This window comes from Lepidochelys kempii, chromosome 2, assembly GCF_965140285.1.
Source record: "Lepidochelys kempii isolate rLepKem1 chromosome 2, rLepKem1.hap1, whole genome shotgun sequence".
Taxonomy (NCBI): Eukaryota; Metazoa; Chordata; order Testudines; family Cheloniidae; genus Lepidochelys; species Lepidochelys kempii.
The window spans coordinates 51,785,990-51,796,657 of record NC_136381.1 but is presented as its reverse complement, the minus strand read 5'-3'; positions in this window follow the sequence as shown (position 1 = coordinate 51,796,657).

Here is a 10,668-nt window from a genome sequence, read left to right as displayed (position 1 = left end):
GACCTTCTGATGTAGTAACCCACTACCATCTGCAGTGAAATAGTGAAACACTTAAGTTGTGAGGTTTTCTAGAGCACTGGAAATCAAAGTAGTACTGATCTGGGTTTCTTGTTTTAAAAATTTTAATTGGTAATCAGGCCAGCCAGGAAACAGTGGACAAGGGGGGCTCTTTATCCTTGTAGCAGCAGTAGATTAACCACTTAAGACTGTGACAAGCACTTTGGCCTCACACCAGCAAATGACTTCAGTTGCCATTCTCTTGTACTTAATGTTAAGCATGGGCTTGTGTGTGTCTGACTGGATAAAGGCCAGAGTGCTCAGCATCATGCTGGATTGAGCCCTGTTAGTGGAATGGGTTTGAAATTACAAATATGACTGGCTGGATTCTCCTTCCTTACACTAGTACAGAACTACTGTAACTTCATTCACTTCACTGGAGTTACTTTTGATCTATGCAGGTATGAATGGAGAATCACGTCTGTGTGCTAGGCTAAGCAGCTAAGTGGCCTGTTAGGCCTTGTCTACTCTAAAGGGAAAAGTTGTTCTAAGCTACACAATTTGAGTTATGTGAATAGTGTAACTCAAATCAACGTAGCTTAGATCTACTTACCGTGGGCTCCACACTACGCAACATCAATGAGAGACACTCTCCTGTCAACTGCCCTTACTCTTCTCAGATGGAGTACAGGAGTCCACGGGAGAGCGATCGGTGGTCGATTCAGCCAGTCTTCACTAGACCCGCTTAATCCACCGCCGATGTATCGATTGCCGCAGCGTCGGTAAGTGTAGACAAGCCCTTAGAGAAACCCAGGTGCATGTGCAACTCTGCTCCAGAGCTAGGAGGCACCAGAAAAAATCTCTTTCTGGAGCAAGAGAAAGAAAGCTGGAACTTTGTAGGTCTCTATTAAAATAGTGTATTTTAAATGTAAAAGACTACGCTTTAAAATATATTATGGAAACTAATACAGTAATGTAAGTGTCATTCAATTATATTGCATTCTAAAATGCAAGACAAGATACTGACGAGAAGTTGCTGGGACTAGGGGGTTTATTAAAACAACTAATCTTCTGCATTATTCAGATCTGTTTTCTATGCATTTGGTGAGAGTCACACTTTCGAGGTTAAGCCAGCTTTTCTATGTAAATGTATCTAAGTTATGGATAAACCAGGTAATGGTTATGGACTGCTTAGGCATATAACTGGCCAAGTGTTTGCACAGATCTGATCACTATGCACATCTCTGGCATTTGTATACATAAGTTAGGCAGTGCCAATCTGTTTACATGCTTAGTTTAGAAAGACTGGCCCATAGCATCTGTTTTTTCTCAAGTTAGTAGTTTTCCAATACTTAGCACTTAACCTATTCAAAGTGCTTGACTAACACTAATTAAATAAAATGTATATTTGATTGTACCTTTTAGAAGTAGGAGAGATTTGTATGGCTATTTAATTTCTCTTGAAAATAAAGACACGGTCCCTGCACTGGAAAGCTTTCTCTGTGTCTAGTTGTATACAGCACACATTTCTATGGGATCTAAGCGTCTTATAAGTATCTAGATATTAACAACCAGCGACCTTTTGATAACTGTAGGCAGGGAATCAGCGTCCTTGTGACACAATGAAAGGCTTTTCCCCCCATGCACCGTAGTTCTCAAACTCCAGAAATCCCTAGCATACCTTCAAAGACTATAGAGGACTCTGGAGTCCACGTTGTTTTAAGTTAGCAAAGGTCAAGGCAATACATAGCCATATCGATAACCCAAATTCTAAAGGTGAGAAATCTCACTGGAGAGACCACCACAAATTCCCAAGCACCCTTGGTAGGCTAAGAGAATACATCCAAAGATGTATATGAATCTTCCCATTTCAGACTACCGATGACTTTAGTCCACTTCAGAAAATGCAAACCTGCTGCCTTTGTGCAGGAGCCTTTCCCGTGATCAGTTCAGAAGACAGTGGAAAGTTAAGAGGCCAGTCATTATCTTGAGCAAGCTGGCACTACAAACTGCAGAATTCCAGCTACATTTTAGCCTATGTCCTGGTCCCGCCCTCAACTCCTCTTGATCTCCATGGGAGTTAAAAAGTGCTCAGTGCTACATCAGAGTTGCTGAGGCTCTTGTAGAATCTGGCTCTTGAAGAATAAAGCCTTTGAAGGCCTGGGAACCGTAACCTACAATCATCCAACTGAGATGTCCTAAAGGCTTAAGTAGGATTGTTGTGACCCAGGGAGGCTGAGAGTTGGGTGGTCAGACGACTGTTCGGGAGCAGAGATGCCTCTTTGCTCTACTACGCTTGTCCAAAGCAATCAGAGCATAGCACTGACTGGCCAGAATCTGAGTGAACATTTTGATTTTTAAGGCTTTTGAACTGAGGTACCTTCAGTTGAAAGGCTCTGTGTGGTCACAGGGCCGGATCCCCAGGTGCACCAATCAGTGCACTGCTACTGAAATAATTGGAACTATGGCTACAGCTGAGGAGCTAGTCTTTATGTGCAAATTGAGATGCAACTGAAAACCGCCTCTTTCTTTTTGAACATATGTCTCTTTCTGTGCCAAGATGGTATTTGTTTAGTATGGAAGCAGAAGGACTTGCTAGAGCCAACCTGCTACTGTAAGAGTATTCTGCATTAACTTGGGCATATCTTACAAACCGGATTTTAGAAGCATAAAGGTTCACTATAGCTGATTCCGCTCTGTGAAACCATCTTAACAGTTTTCAGAGTAACAGCCGTGTTAGTCTGTATTCGCAAAAAGAAAAGGAGTACTTGTGGCACCTTAGAGACTAACCAATTTATTTGAGCATAAGCTTTTGTGAGCTATAGCTCACTTCATCGGATGCATCAATGAAGTGAGCTGTAGCTCACGAAAGCTTATGCTCAAATAAATTGGTTAGTCTCTAAGGTGCCACAAGTACTCCTTTTTTTTAACAGTGTTTCTTTTAGGAATCTTTTTTTCTTACTGGGCTTTGACACTTTAATCTGGGTATTTTCAAAAAGGGAAAACATTTAATTTTTTTTTACAAATATTAAGTTTGTGCTGTTTGTGTAAATTAAAAAATAAATATTTTGGTGTTTAATTGTTCTATAGAAGTTTTTGCTTATCTTATGGTACCTAAACTGTCCTCCCTATGCTTTAATTCTGTTATCTGGGCTGGGCAAACTTTGGTTATTTTAAGGTTTTTTTTCAAATCTTGAACAATGTTGGGGGTGTGTGGTGGGACTCCCAAAACTAGATTTGAATTCAAAAGTTTTTCCAAAAGCAATTCAGTTTAATATATATATTCTAGGTAAAGTGATGCATAGGCTACATTCCTGGAGTCCTATCGGGAATCTTCTACCTTGCAGAGAAAATTCCACTGAATTAGAATGAGTTCCTATAAAGCAGACACTCAATTCCTGCAGTTTTAAGGAAGACATGCAAAGGTGTTCTCTTCTTTAATTGGGCTTTGTGCCCTTTTGGGTTTTTTTTATTTTTATAGAGAGCCTTAAAGAGCTGGACAGATGCATGTTTTCCCTCTTTCTGAGGTTGCTAGAGATTGCCTCCAAAATATATATTCTTGCCTTTCAGCTCTCACTTGGAGAAGTGTCATCTTTGTGGATTTGACAAAACATTCATTAGACATTGGAGTTAAATAGGGGTCAACACAAACATGAGAGAGTTTTAAACAATCCAACTTAAAATCATCTAAGGGAGGACATCAAGTTGGGTAGTTTAGATGACGTGGTGCCTGAAAACACCCTTGGCTGCCTCGGAAGAATTGAAGATTACTCCAAAAATCTTAAATGTGTCATTTCTTGACTTCCTTCACTTTGTAACTCTGATGCCTTAACATAGCTGTGTTAATTGCTTAGGCCTGGTGTGTGGGTGTATACTGTGCATATTTTTAATGAATTTTTTCTCGCTCTCTCCTTTCCTCACTTCCCTCCCACAGTCTTTCCTAAACAAAGCTCATGCTTGCTAATATTTGCGTTGAGCTTTTGAACTCATCTTACTTGAGTGGGTTCAAAATGAGACAACCCCAAGTCTGCCCATTCCTATCTCTCACTGAGTATTGTAATTCTACTGCTGAGGGCAGAGCTTTCTGAGCAGACCCACTCTTAAGCTGGAATTTTGCTTTCTGTGGCAATCTTCTTTCCCAGTCCTACCCACTTAATGAAATCCTGGATTCCCAGCTCACTCACAAAGCTGCAAGCAACTGGGGAGCGTGTTTAGTCTGTTTCACCAAGAACTTGAATCTCTCAAGCCTTAATACCACAGTGATAGACACCAAGTAAATGCTTGTGGTAGGAATAATTTACATGGAACACACCTACTATATGTGAAGAATACATCAATTAACACTCAGCCCTAAACTCTGGTAACAGAACAGCCAAGACAAGTTGCTAGCTTCCAACACTCTTACTGACAGCTGCAACAATGAAAAACAAAAAGGTGTCCTGATAACAATATGCTCACAGCTCCTAGGCACCAGGGTGAAATTTGCAAATGTGATTTAGGCACTGACGAGAAAATCAGTGGGACTTAAACTAAGTCATTTTTGGAAATGGAACTTAAGCACTTCTGAAAATTTTACTCCTTCTTAAAAGCCAGGAAATAGTTTGGAGGCTTTTTCTAAAGAGACCTTTAATATCACAAGCCTAATCTTATAGGCACACCAAATATTAATTTCAGCGTGTTGCAACTACCATCTTTGTATCATTTGTTCATTCAGGTAGTTGTGAGCTGGTGGGAATTAAATTGGTTTAATTTAGGAAGATAAGGGGGAAGTTAAAGATTCCAGAGTAATTTTTTATTTGAAAAAACACATCAATGGCCTTGACAGCAACAAATTATCAGTGCTGGTAGTCTTTCCTTAGTTGAAATCAAAGAAAAAACCTAAGATCTGCTCTTCTATCAGTGAGGAAGGAAGATTTGGAAGCCCTATGAAGTCAAGTGAGAGTCACCTGTGTCCCTGCACTCACTACTATTTCCTTAAAAGATTAAATAGTACGTGTTTTAGATGGGCTCTAAATCTTCAGATGTATTACATGGCTCCCTATGTTGTTCTCCGGGTTAAATCTAACCAAAGGAACATTTTGGCATGAGATCATTAGTTTAATTAAATACTGAACTAATCTAGGTCAGCCAGGATTTACTGGATATGGAGCTGGGTTGTTTAAAATGACTGATACTCATGTATTGCAAATTCAAAGAATGTATCATAAAGCTGCAAAGCAGGTTGGTCTTGTAAGCTGCACCAAAGTCATGGCTGCGTAGGATTTGGAGGGAAAGGAGTTTGTTAGCCAGTAGGTGGAGCTCTGTATTCAACATAGGAACGGTAACAGACTGGGGGACTGAAATCTGTTTAGCAGGCTCCTGCTTCCAAATAGAATTTTATTTCAATCTCACTAATTGATCATCTGGCAAAGAAAAGGGCATTGCATCTAGGAATGTAAATTTTAAAGGGAAGAAAAAGGTTTTCTGGTTCAGAGCTCAAATACGCCTACAGTTACTGACCTGTTTTGCCTCCATATCCCTGCTTGGTTTCCCATTCTGCACATTTAACGCGTGCAGAGAGGAGACCCAGTCATGCAATGTTTGCTGGGGTGCCCTCCTGTAAGCATTTGAGACCAAACCAAGATTTGATGAGTTGAATCCTTGACTTGCAGGTGAATTTTTAAAAAAGTGCCTGTGTGACTTGAGTGCCAGACTGCGAAGTGACTTTGTGCCTTTGAAATGGTTACACTTAGCTTTCTTTCTCCCAGCCCCAACTTTAATTAGAGCTGGGTAAGTGGTTTATTGAATTCCTTAGTGCTAATTTTAATTTGCTTGAAAAAGACTATTTTGTCACACCTCAGAATCCCTGTGGTATCCCTTCAAAAAAATATCCTCACCCAAAAGTATTAAATCCCCAAAAACACCTTGTAAAGGATATAAAATGTTCTCCATGAAGGACAAGAGTTGTCAGGCAGAAGCAGGCTTTCAGGGGACTATACTGTGCATGGCATTTATATAATAGAACAGCTAAATGCAAACCAATCCCTAATACTTCACATTCACAAATCATTGTGTGGGTGTTAACTGATCCTCATATTATACCCGGGAGAGAGGGAGGTAAGAAGTCTATCCCCTTGGTACAGATACAGAAAGAAGTGATCTGATTTACTGAAGGCTACAAATGGTGATGGAGGTAGAGTTTAAGACTTTGTTGAAATGTTTTTTTCTTTGCGTCTCTGCTCTGTCTAGTAACCTTCACAGCTTCTCTCAGCCCTCTGTGCAGCCTTCTTAAACATTAGAGCCAAAACTAAATGCCAGCCATGGTTAAAACTCTGTGTAAGCTCGAAAGCTTGTCTCTCACCAGCAGAAGCTGGTCCAGTGAAAGATGTTACCACACCTACTTTATCTCTCTAGTGTCCTGGGAACAACACTGCAACAGCCAGGGCAGGGTTAAATCACAATGATCCAATAGTTCTCATTTTGCTTCAGATCACTGCTACTAAAACAAAGTACATGCAAGAAATTGTGTATGTGAATGGAATAGATGAAATGAATTGATTGGGTCACTGCTGACTTGCATGTGGGCTGCAGCGTAAAGTAAAATAGCTTCAAAAGTTAATAGCTGAGCGTGGGTGGCAGTGATCCTCTTACTTTTGAGGGTGAAACCTGATTTAAACATAAGGCTCCCAATGGTTTGAAAGCTTTGTCAGCAAAATAATCCTAATTTGCATTAGTTCAGGGTTCATCTGACCTAGAAAAATCAACCACGTATCCACAAACTCCAGATGTGATGGTTTCTAGCAACATTAACTTGGTTGTGAGGAGCTTCCTATATACTGTAGGATACAGTTTTAGTAACACCCTATTGTTTACAATTCACAAAAGAAACATTAATACAAAATATCACACGGCAGATCCTTGTTAATGGAGCTATATGGATGTATGTGATCTGAGGATCTGGCCCACAGTTTGTGCTCTGTGGCCTACTATCAAGGCTGATTCCCTACTCTGGCACTTTGAGTGCAGAAGGTGGGGGCCCACAAGGATTTTAAAAATTAATACTGTGCACTCCAGGCTGGTATTAAACTCCCACACTTACAGGTTTTCTCTGACCTTGGTTTGGTAAACACTGCCACCACCCAAATGCAAAAAAACCCCTTGAACCCAGGAAGAAGTACTTGGGAATTCCTCCCTGTGGAGTACCCTCAAGCTCTTTCACCCCACTCTGGGGAAGAGCTGAAAAAGAAAACAAAGGAAATTAGCTGTTGCTACCAGCTCAGTAAACAACATATGCACAAACCTTTTAGGGACACAAAAATTCAGTCCTGTTCTTAAAAAAGGTAAAATTTATTAAAAACAAAAAGAGAGGAAATACATTTGCAACTTAGGCATTTTGCTAATCTTAAAAGAAACAATTACAAAAATTAAGCATCAAGATAGCTCTCTTGAGGTTCAGCTTAAAGGTTACAAGCAAAACAAAAGCATCTGGGGTTAGCTCAGGGGAGTCCATTAGCCATAAGAAATAAACAGAAATAAACCTAATCACGTCTTTCTAAACATTTCTGATATACTTACACATTTGGAGTTTCAGATAAGTAGTGTTGAGGTATGATTTGATGTTTTTTCATACCTGATTTTAAAGCTACTTACAGCATTGCTGCTCTGTCTCTCTGCTCTTTCTTGGAGAACCACAACACACAGACAGAGGAAAGTTTTTTTCCCATTTTGAAAAGTTCTAGCCTTCCCATTGGCTCTTTTGGTCAGGTGCCCACTCCCTTCCTTTACTCGGGGAATGTTGTTAACCCTTCAAGCAAACAGAGAACAGCCACCAAGAGGGATTTTTATAGCTAACTGGCTGGCTGGGTTTCAATAAAAGGGAGCTACCCTCCCCCCCAATTCATTTATCACACCTACCAAACAGCACTAGGGCTTAGATCCTCAAAGGTATTTAGGCTCCTAATTCCCATTGATTTCAATGCAAGTACTGAGCCTAAATACCTTTGAGAACCTGGGCCTAGAAACCTTGGTCTGGAGTCTTTCCTGTGCCAAGATCTGCTTCACCGGTCCCATTGGAGCAGTAGGTGCAGGAGCCACCAGCTGAGAACTCCACAGTTCAGGGAAAAGAATCTGTCCCCTTAACTTTTGAACTATCCTAACTCTTCTGTGATTGATTTCACTGCAACGGGAGCCGGGGATGCTCATTTGAAAATCAGGCCACCGATTATGTGCTTAACTTCAGACACCCGGGTTTCAAAACATCAGCCTCCACCAAGACTTTGCTAAATAAAGGATTTAAATATTTCTGGCCTCTATGCAGAGAATGTTTATGCCTGGCAGCATCTAGGGGAATTCTTTGCATGTACAGACTCTTTCAAGTGTAAAATGTGATGTTAATTAATACCCAAGGACAAGCTCAAGTTTTCACTGCTTATATTCCTTCGTTGCACACAAATTTGTGGATTGATTTGGTCAGCCTTAACTGAACCTCAAGAGCTGCTTTTTACCTGTTTATTTCTTATTAGAATTAGGATCAGGTAAGCCAGATCAGACTTGCAGGCCCCCATAGAAAATGGAGCAGCAGCAGCAAGTCCATTATTATGTCAACTTCTCAGTTAAAACAGCATTTTGACTCCTTCCAAAATTTCTCCAAAATGACCCAAATTTCTCACTTCTGGCTCTTTGCCGTAAAAGTTGTTATTTTTTTTTTCTCTTTTCAACTATATTTGAAGAGAATTGGACAAGGCCAGGTCTACACTGGGACAATGAAGTGTATCCAAAACCATGTTAATACTTTAGCTGTTTGTGGCTAATCCTAAAAGGAACCTAGGTCACTGAGATGCTGCTTGTCTGTCTGTATGCATGCCTCCCGCCCATCCCAATCACTGTAATATCTGAGCTCAGCACCATCTTTAATGTATTTATCCTCACACCATCTCTACGAGGTAGGGCACTGCTGTTATTCCATTTTACAGATGAGGAACGGAAGCACTTAGGGTTTGCCTATGGGGGTGTCATAAATATAAATGAAAGGGTAACCACCTTCCTGTATACAGTGCTGTAAAATCCCTCCTGGCCAGAGGAAAAACCCTTTCACCTGTAAAGGGTTAAGAAGCTAAGATAACCTCGCTGGCACCTGACCAAAATGACCAATGAAGAGATAAGATACTTTCAAACCGGGGGCGGAGAGGAAAACAAAGGGTCTGTCTGTCTGTGTGATGCTTTTGCCAGGAACAGATCAGGAATGCAGCTCAGAACTCCTGTAAAAAGTTAGTAAGTAATCTAGCTAGAAATGCGTTAGATTTCCTTTTGTTTAAATGGCTGATAAAATAAGTTGTGCTGAATGGAATGTATATTCCTGTTTTTGTGTCTTTTTGTAACTTAAGGTTTTGCCTAGAGGGATTCTCTATGTTTTGAATCTGATTACCCTGTAAGGTATTTACCATCCTGATTTTACAGAGGTGATTCTTTTACCTTTTCTTTAATTAAAATTCTTCTTTTAAGAACCTGATTGTTTTTACATTGTTCTTAAGATCCAAGGGTTTGGGTCTGTGTTCACCTGTACAAATTGGTGAGGATTTTTATCAAGCCTTCCCCAGGAAAGGGGGTGTAGGGCTTGGGGGGGGATATTTTGGGGGAAGACGTCTACAAGTGGGCTCTTTCCCTGTTCTTTGTTTAACACGCTTGGTGGTGGCAGCATAGGGTCCAAGGACAAGGCAAAGTTTGTACCTTGAGGAAGTTTTTAACCTAAGCTGATAAGAATAAGCTTAGGGAGTCTTTCATGCAGGTCCCCATATCTGTACTCTAGAGTTGAGAGTGGGGAAGGAACCTTGACAGGGGGATAAAAACTCCATGGCTGGCCCCGTCAACTGACTCAGGCTCACGGGGCTCAGGCTTCAGGGCTGAAAAGTTGCTTTGTAGACATTTGGGCTGGGGCTGGAGCCCAAGCTCTGAGATGAGCAACAATTGAGGGTACCAGAACTTGGGCTCCAGTTCAAGCCAGAACATCTGTACAGCAATTTTTAGCCCACAGCCTGAGCCCCGTGAGCCTGAGTCAACTGACCCCAGCCAGGGCAGGGCAGGGCATCTTCCTCATTATGTGTATGTACAACACCTGACGTAATAGAGCACCAGTGTTGGTGGGGCCCTGTAAGTACTCTTGTTCTATAAAAAGTAAGTAAACAAGAAGGAAAAGAAGAGAGCCCTTAAAATCATGAGTTGACTACCACAAAACCTGGCTGGGAGCCTCACTGAGCCTGTTTAGGATTACCTAGACACAAAGGCAGGGAAGGAGCCCTAAGATGTTTGAGTCCTGAAGCCCTGGAGGGCATTTGCCATCGCTCACAACTGTTTCTTAAACCATTTTCTAAAAGTTTTACATACGACAACAGTAATGCGATGTTAAAACGTCAAAACACCACCTGTTCCAATTACACACAAGCCAGATGAACAATGCTTGACAGCCTGTATAATTATAAATGGAAACGGAAATAATTAAAGGGTATTTGATCTATAGAGTCATTCTTAACATCACAGAAAAAAATATCTGTGGCCTCTCTTGTTAGTCTGTAGAATCATCACCAGATGGAAAGGAGAAGGCAAGGGCATTTTAGGTTTAATCTTCTTCTACAAGGTAAGAGAGTAATAAAATCCAGAACAAACCAATAATTTATGAGCAAGAACATTTAGACATTT